This window comes from Coregonus lavaretus, assembly GCF_964263955.1.
Source record: "Coregonus lavaretus genome assembly, chromosome: 1".
Classification (NCBI taxonomy): Eukaryota; Metazoa; Chordata; class Actinopteri; order Salmoniformes; family Salmonidae; genus Coregonus; species Coregonus lavaretus.
In genome coordinates this window covers 91,514,151-91,520,150 of record NC_139988.1, presented here as the reverse complement: position 1 = coordinate 91,520,150, position 6,000 = coordinate 91,514,151, and the positions used below count along the sequence as shown (strand labels likewise).

Here is a 6,000-nt window from a genome sequence, read left to right as displayed (position 1 = left end):
CCAGTAAAGGCCATCTGCACTAGGTCTAACAGGCGTCCAGTAAAGGTCATCTGCACTAGGTCTAACAGGCGTCCAGTAAAGGTCATCCACTGTCATCTTCAGGTATATCAGGTTCTGCCGATTCAGTTGTATTGCCTACTGTTATCAGGAATACTGGGTTCAAGTTTTTTTTTTTCTTTCTCCCAAAACACTGCCATAAGCATTGGCCAGACTATACATTTCATGTGGTTATGTTTCTGAAAACATTTGGGTTAAAATGGTGGTCTGCACAACCATACAGTAGAAATAGAATAACTAGAATGGATATGATTAGAATCATATTAACTGAGATCTAGGATGGTTGTATTTCTATGATTACACCCCAGTCAGTCAGTCACATGTCCCAGACAAGTGTGGGTTGGCCTATCACACTGCGGCTCGCTGTGTTTCGTAACCATGACGAAGGGGTCACCCAAATATTAAATTGAACACTCGTGTGCAAATATTGTTTCAGGTGGACCGACTGATGTTGAGGAACGGGGTGATAAGGCACAGTTCTCCGTCCGAGTCCCAAATGGCACCCTATTCCCTACATAGTGCACTACTTTAGACCAGAGCTCTATGGGCCCTGGTCTATATAGGGAACCGTTTGGGACGCAGGCAGAGTGTTGTGATGTGGTTCCAGGAAAACCCCTGCTCACTCCTTTACATGAGGGTAACTTCCTCAGGAGGAGGGAGGGAGGGAGGGAGGGAGAGAATAAGAGAGAGAGAGGGTGAGAGAGAGCTAGAGAGAGAATGAGGGAGGGAGGGAGGGAGAGAACGAGAGAGAGAGGTGAGAGAGAGCTAGAGAGAGAATGAGGGAGGGAGGGAGGGAGGGAGGGAGAGAACGAGAGAGAGAGGGTGAGAGAGAGCTAGAGAGAGAATGAGGGAGGGAGGGAGGGAGGGAGGGAGGGAGAGAACGAGAGAGAGAGGGGGAGAGGGGGAGAGAGAGCTAGAGAGAGAATGAGGGAGGGAGGGAGGGAGGGAGGGAGGGAGAGAACGAGAGAGAGAGGGTGAGAGAGAGCTAGAGAGAGAATGAGGGAGGGAGGGAGGGAGGGAGGGAGGGAGAGAACGAGAGAGAGAGGGTGAGAGAGAACTAGAGAGAGAATGAGGGAGGGAGGGAGGGAGGGAGGGAGAGAACGAGAGAGAGAGGGTGAGAGAGAGCTAGAGAGAGAATGAGGGAGGGAGGGAGGGAGAGAACGAGAGAGAGAGGGTGAGAGAGAGAATGAGGGAGAGAATGAGGGAGGGAGGGAGGGAGAGAACGAGAGAGAGAGGGTGAGAGAGAGAATGAGGGAGGGAGGGAGGGAGGGAGGGAGAGAACGAGGGAGAGAGGGTGAGAGAGAGAGAGAGAGAATGAGGGAGGGAGGGAGGGAGAGAAGGAGGGAGGGAGGGGGAGAGAGGCAAGCGGGCGGTCAACATCAATGCCTCAATGTCAGAGGTCCAGGGTTCTCAGTGGTGTCTGTCTGTCTGTCCCACTCACATTCAGAAACATTCTGGTGTCTCAATGATCTCTTCAGTACGTTTTTACCATAAGGCCTGTTTAGTGTCTCAATGATCTCTTCAGTACGTTTTTACCATAAGGCCTGTTTAGTGTCTCAATGATCTCTTCAGTACGTTTTTACCATAAGGCCTGTTTAGTGTCTCAATGATCTCTTCAGTACGTTTTTACCATAAGGCCTGTTTTAGTGTCTCAATGATCTCTTCAGGATATGGACTGGAGTTAATGAAGACAGTTCCATGGGCTTTAAAGGGATAGTTTGGGTTCCATGGGCTTTAAAGGGATAGTTTGGGTTCCATGGGCTTTAAAGGGATAGTTTGGGTTCCATGGGCTTTAAAGGGATAGTTCGGGTTCCATGGGCTTTAAAGGGATAGTTCGGGTTCCATGGGCTTTAAAGGGATAGTTTGGGTTCCATAGGCTTTAAAGGGATAGTTCGGGTTCCATGGGCTTTAAAGGGATAGTTCGGGTTCCATGGGCTTTAAAGGGATAGTTTGGGTTCCATGGGCTTTAAAGGGATAGTTCGGGTTCCATGGGCTTTAAAGGGATAGTTTGGGTTCCATGGGCTTTAAAGGGATAGTTTGGGTTCCATGGGCTTTAAAGGGATAGTTCGGGTTCCATGGGCTTTAAAGGGATAGTTCGGGTTCCATGGGCTTTAAAGGGATAGTTTGGGTTCCATAGGCTTTAAAGGGATAGTTCGGGTTCCATGGGCTTTAAAGGGATAGTTCGGGTTCCATGGGCTTTAAAGGGATAGTTTGGGTTCCATGGGCTTTAAAGGGATAGTTCGGGTTCCATGGGCTTTAAAGGGATAGTTCGGGTTCCATGGGCTTTAAAGGGATAGTTCGGGTTCCATGGGCTTTAAAGGGATAGTTCGGGTTCCATGAGCTTTAAAGGGATAGTTCGGGTTCCATGGGCTTTAAAGGGATAGTTTGGGTTCCATGAGCTTCAAAGGGATAGTTTGGGTTCCATGGGCTTTAAAGGGATAGTTCGGGTTCCATGGGCTTTAAAGGGATAGTTTGGGTTCCATGGGCTTTAAAGGGATAGTTTGGGTTCCATGGGCTTTAAAGGGATAGTTTGGGTTCCATGGACTTTAAAGGGATAGTTCGGGTTCCATGGGCTTTAAAGGGATAGTTTGGGTTCCATAGGCTTTAAAGGGATAGTTTGGGTTCCATGGGCTTTAAAGGGATAGTTCGGGTTCCATGGGCTTTAAAGGGATAGTTTGGGTTCCATGGGCTTTAAAGGGATAGTTCGGGTTCCATGGGCTTTAAAGGGATAGTTTGGGTTCCATGGGCTTTAAAGGGATAGTTTGGGTTCCATGGGCTTTAAAGGGATAGTTCGGGTTCCATGGGCTTTAAAGGGATAGTTCGGGTTCCATGGGCTTTAAAGGGATAGTTTGGGTTCCATAGGCTTTAAAGGGATAGTTCGGGTTCCATGGGCTTTAAAGGGATAGTTCGGGTTCCATGGGCTTTAAAGGGATAGTTTGGGTTCCATGGGCTTTAAAGGGATAGTTCGGGTTCCATGGGCTTTAAAGGGATAGTTCGGGTTCCATGAGCTTTAAAGGGATAGTTCGGGTTCCATGGGCTTTAAAGGGATAGTTTGGGTTCCATGAGCTTCAAAGGGATAGTTTGGGTTCCATGGGCTTTAAAGGGATAGTTCCATGGGCTTTAAAGGGATAGTTTGGGTTCCATGAGCTTTAAAGGGATAGTTTGGGTTCCATGGGCTTTAAAGGGATAGTTTGGGTTCCATGGGCTTTAAAGGGATAGTTTGGGTTCCATGGGCTTTAAAGGGATAGTTCGGGTTCCATGGGCTTTAAAGGGATAGTTTGGGTTCCATGGGCTTTAAAGGGATAGTTTGGGTTCCATGGGCTTTAAAGGGCTATAGTTTGGGTTCCATGGACTTTAAAGGGATAGTTTGGGTTCCATGGGCTTTAAAGGGATAGTTTGGGTTCCATGGGCTTTAAAGGGATAGTTTGGGTTCCATGGGCTTTAAAGGGATAGTTCGGGTTCCATGGGCTTTAAAGGGATAGTTCGGGTTCCATGGGCTTTAAAGGGATAGTTTGGGTTCCATAGGCTTTAAAGGGATAGTTCGGGTTCCATGGGCTTTAAAGGGATAGTTCGGGTTCCATGGGCTTTAAAGGGATAGTTTGGGTTCCATGGGCTTTAAAGGGATAGTTCGGGTTCCATGGGCTTTAAAGGGATAGTTCGGGTTCCATGAGCTTTAAAGGGATAGTTCGGGTTCCATGGGCTTTAAAGGGATAGTTCCATGGGCTTTAAAGGGATAGTTTGGGTTCCATGAGCTTTAAAGGGATAGTTTGGGTTCCATGGGCTTTAAAGGGATAGTTTGGGTTCCATGGGCTTTAAAGGGATAGTTTGGGTTCCATGGGCTTTAAAGGGATAGTTCGGGTTCCATGGGCTTTAAAGGGATAGTTTGGGTTCCATGGGCTTTAAAGGGATAGTTTGGGTTCCATGGGCTTTAAAGGGCTATAGTTTGGGTTCCATGGACTTTAAAGGGATAGTTTGGGTTCCATGGGCTTTAAAGGGATAGTTTGGGTTACATGGGCTTTAAAGGGATAGTTTGGGTTCCATGGGCTTTAAAGGGATAGTTCGGGTTCCATGGGCTTTAAAGGGATAGTTTGGGTTCCATGGGCTTTAAAGAGATAGTTTGGGTTCCATGGGCTTTAAAGGGATAGTTCGGGTTCCATGGGCTTTAAAGGGATAGTTTGGGTTCCATGGGCTTTAAAGAGATAGTTCGGGTTCCATGGGCTTTAAAGGGATAGTTTGGGTTCCATAGGCTTTAAAGGGATAGTTTGGGTTCCATGGGCTTTAAAGGGATAGTTTGGGTTCCATAGGCTTTAAAGGGATAGTTCGGGTTCCATGGGCTTTAAAGGGATAGTTTGGGTTCCATGGGCTTTAAAGGGATAGTTTGGGTTCCATGGGCTTTAAAGGGATAGTTTGGGTTCCATGGGCTTTAAAGGGATAGTTTGGGTTCCATGGGCTTTAAAGGGATAGTTTGGGTTCCATGGGCTTTAAAGGGATAGTTTGGGTTCCATAGGCTTTAAAGGGATAGTTTGGGTTCCATGGGCTTTAAAGGGATAGTTCGGGTTCCATGGGCTTTAAAGGGATAGTTCGGGTTCCATGGGCTTTAAAGGGATAGTTTGGGTTCCATAGGCTTTAAAGGGATAGTTCGGGTTCCATGGGCTTTAAAGGGATAGTTCGGGTTCCATGGGCTTTAAAGGGATAGTTTGGGTTCCATGGGCTTTAAAGGGATAGTTCGGGTTCCATGGGCTTTAAAGGGATAGTTCGGGTTCCATGGGCTTTAAAGGGATAGTTCGGGTTCCATGGGCTTTAAAGGGATAGTTCGGGTTCCATGAGCTTTAAAGGGATAGTTCGGGTTCCATGGGCTTTAAAGGGATAGTTTGGGTTCCATGAGCTTCAAAGGGATAGTTTGGGTTCCATGGGCTTTAAAGGGATAGTTCCATGGGCTTTAAAGGGATAGTTTGGGTTCCATGAGCTTTAAAGGGATAGTTTGGGTTCCATGGGCTTTAAAGGGATAGTTTGGGTTCCATGGGCTTTAAAGGGATAGTTTGGGTTCCATGGGCTTTAAAGGGATAGTTTGGGTTCCATGGGCTTTAAAGGGATAGTTTGGGTTCCATGGGCTTTAAAGGGATAGTTTGGGTTCCATGGGCTTTAAAGGGATAGTTCGGGTTCCATGGACTTTAAAGGGATAGTTCGGGTTCCATGGGCTTTAAAGGGATAGTTTGGGTTCCATAGGCTTTAAAGGGATAGTTCGGGTTCCATGGGCTTTAAAGGGATAGTTCGGGTTCCATGGGCTTTAAAGGGATAGTTTGGGTTCCATGGGCTTTAAAGGGATAGTTCGGGTTCCATGGGCTTTAAAGGGATAGTTTGGGTTCCATGGGCTTTAAAGGGATAGTTTGGGTTCCATGGGCTTTAAAGGGATAGTTCGGGTTCCATGGGCTTTAAAGGGATAGTTCGGGTTCCATGGGCTTTAAAGGGATAGTTTGGGTTCCATAGGCTTTAAAGGGATAGTTCGGGTTCCATGGGCTTTAAAGGGATAGTTCGGGTTCCATGGGCTTTAAAGGGATAGTTTGGGTTCCATGGGCTTTAAAGGGATAGTTCGGGTTCCATGGGCTTTAAAGGGATAGTTCGGGTTCCATGAGCTTTAAAGGGATAGTTCGGGTTCCATGGGCTTTAAAGGGATAGTTTGGGTTCCATGAGCTTCAAAGGGATAGTTTGGGTTCCATGGGCTTTAAAGGGATAGTTCCATGGGCTTTAAAGGGATAGTTTGGGTTCCATGAGCTTTAAAGGGATAGTTTGGGTTCCATGGGCTTTAAAGGGATAGTTTGGGTTCCATGGGCTTTAAAGGGATAGTTTGGGTTCCATGGGCTTTAAAGGGATAGTTTGGGTTCCATGGGCTTTAAAGGGATAGTTTGGGTTCCATGGGCTTTAAAGGGATAGTTTGGGTTCCAT

At 46.9% G+C, this 6,000-nt stretch overlaps 1 protein-coding gene across 1 annotated transcript in view; it reads left to right on the top strand.

Moving 5' to 3' along the window:
* slx4ip (SLX4 interacting protein) overlaps window positions 1–6,000 on the top strand; it is a gene marked incomplete at both ends in the record, with an annotated part of 81,685 nt that overhangs the window by 18,297 nt on the left and 57,388 nt on the right. The gene's annotated exons all lie outside the window — the stretch shown is intronic.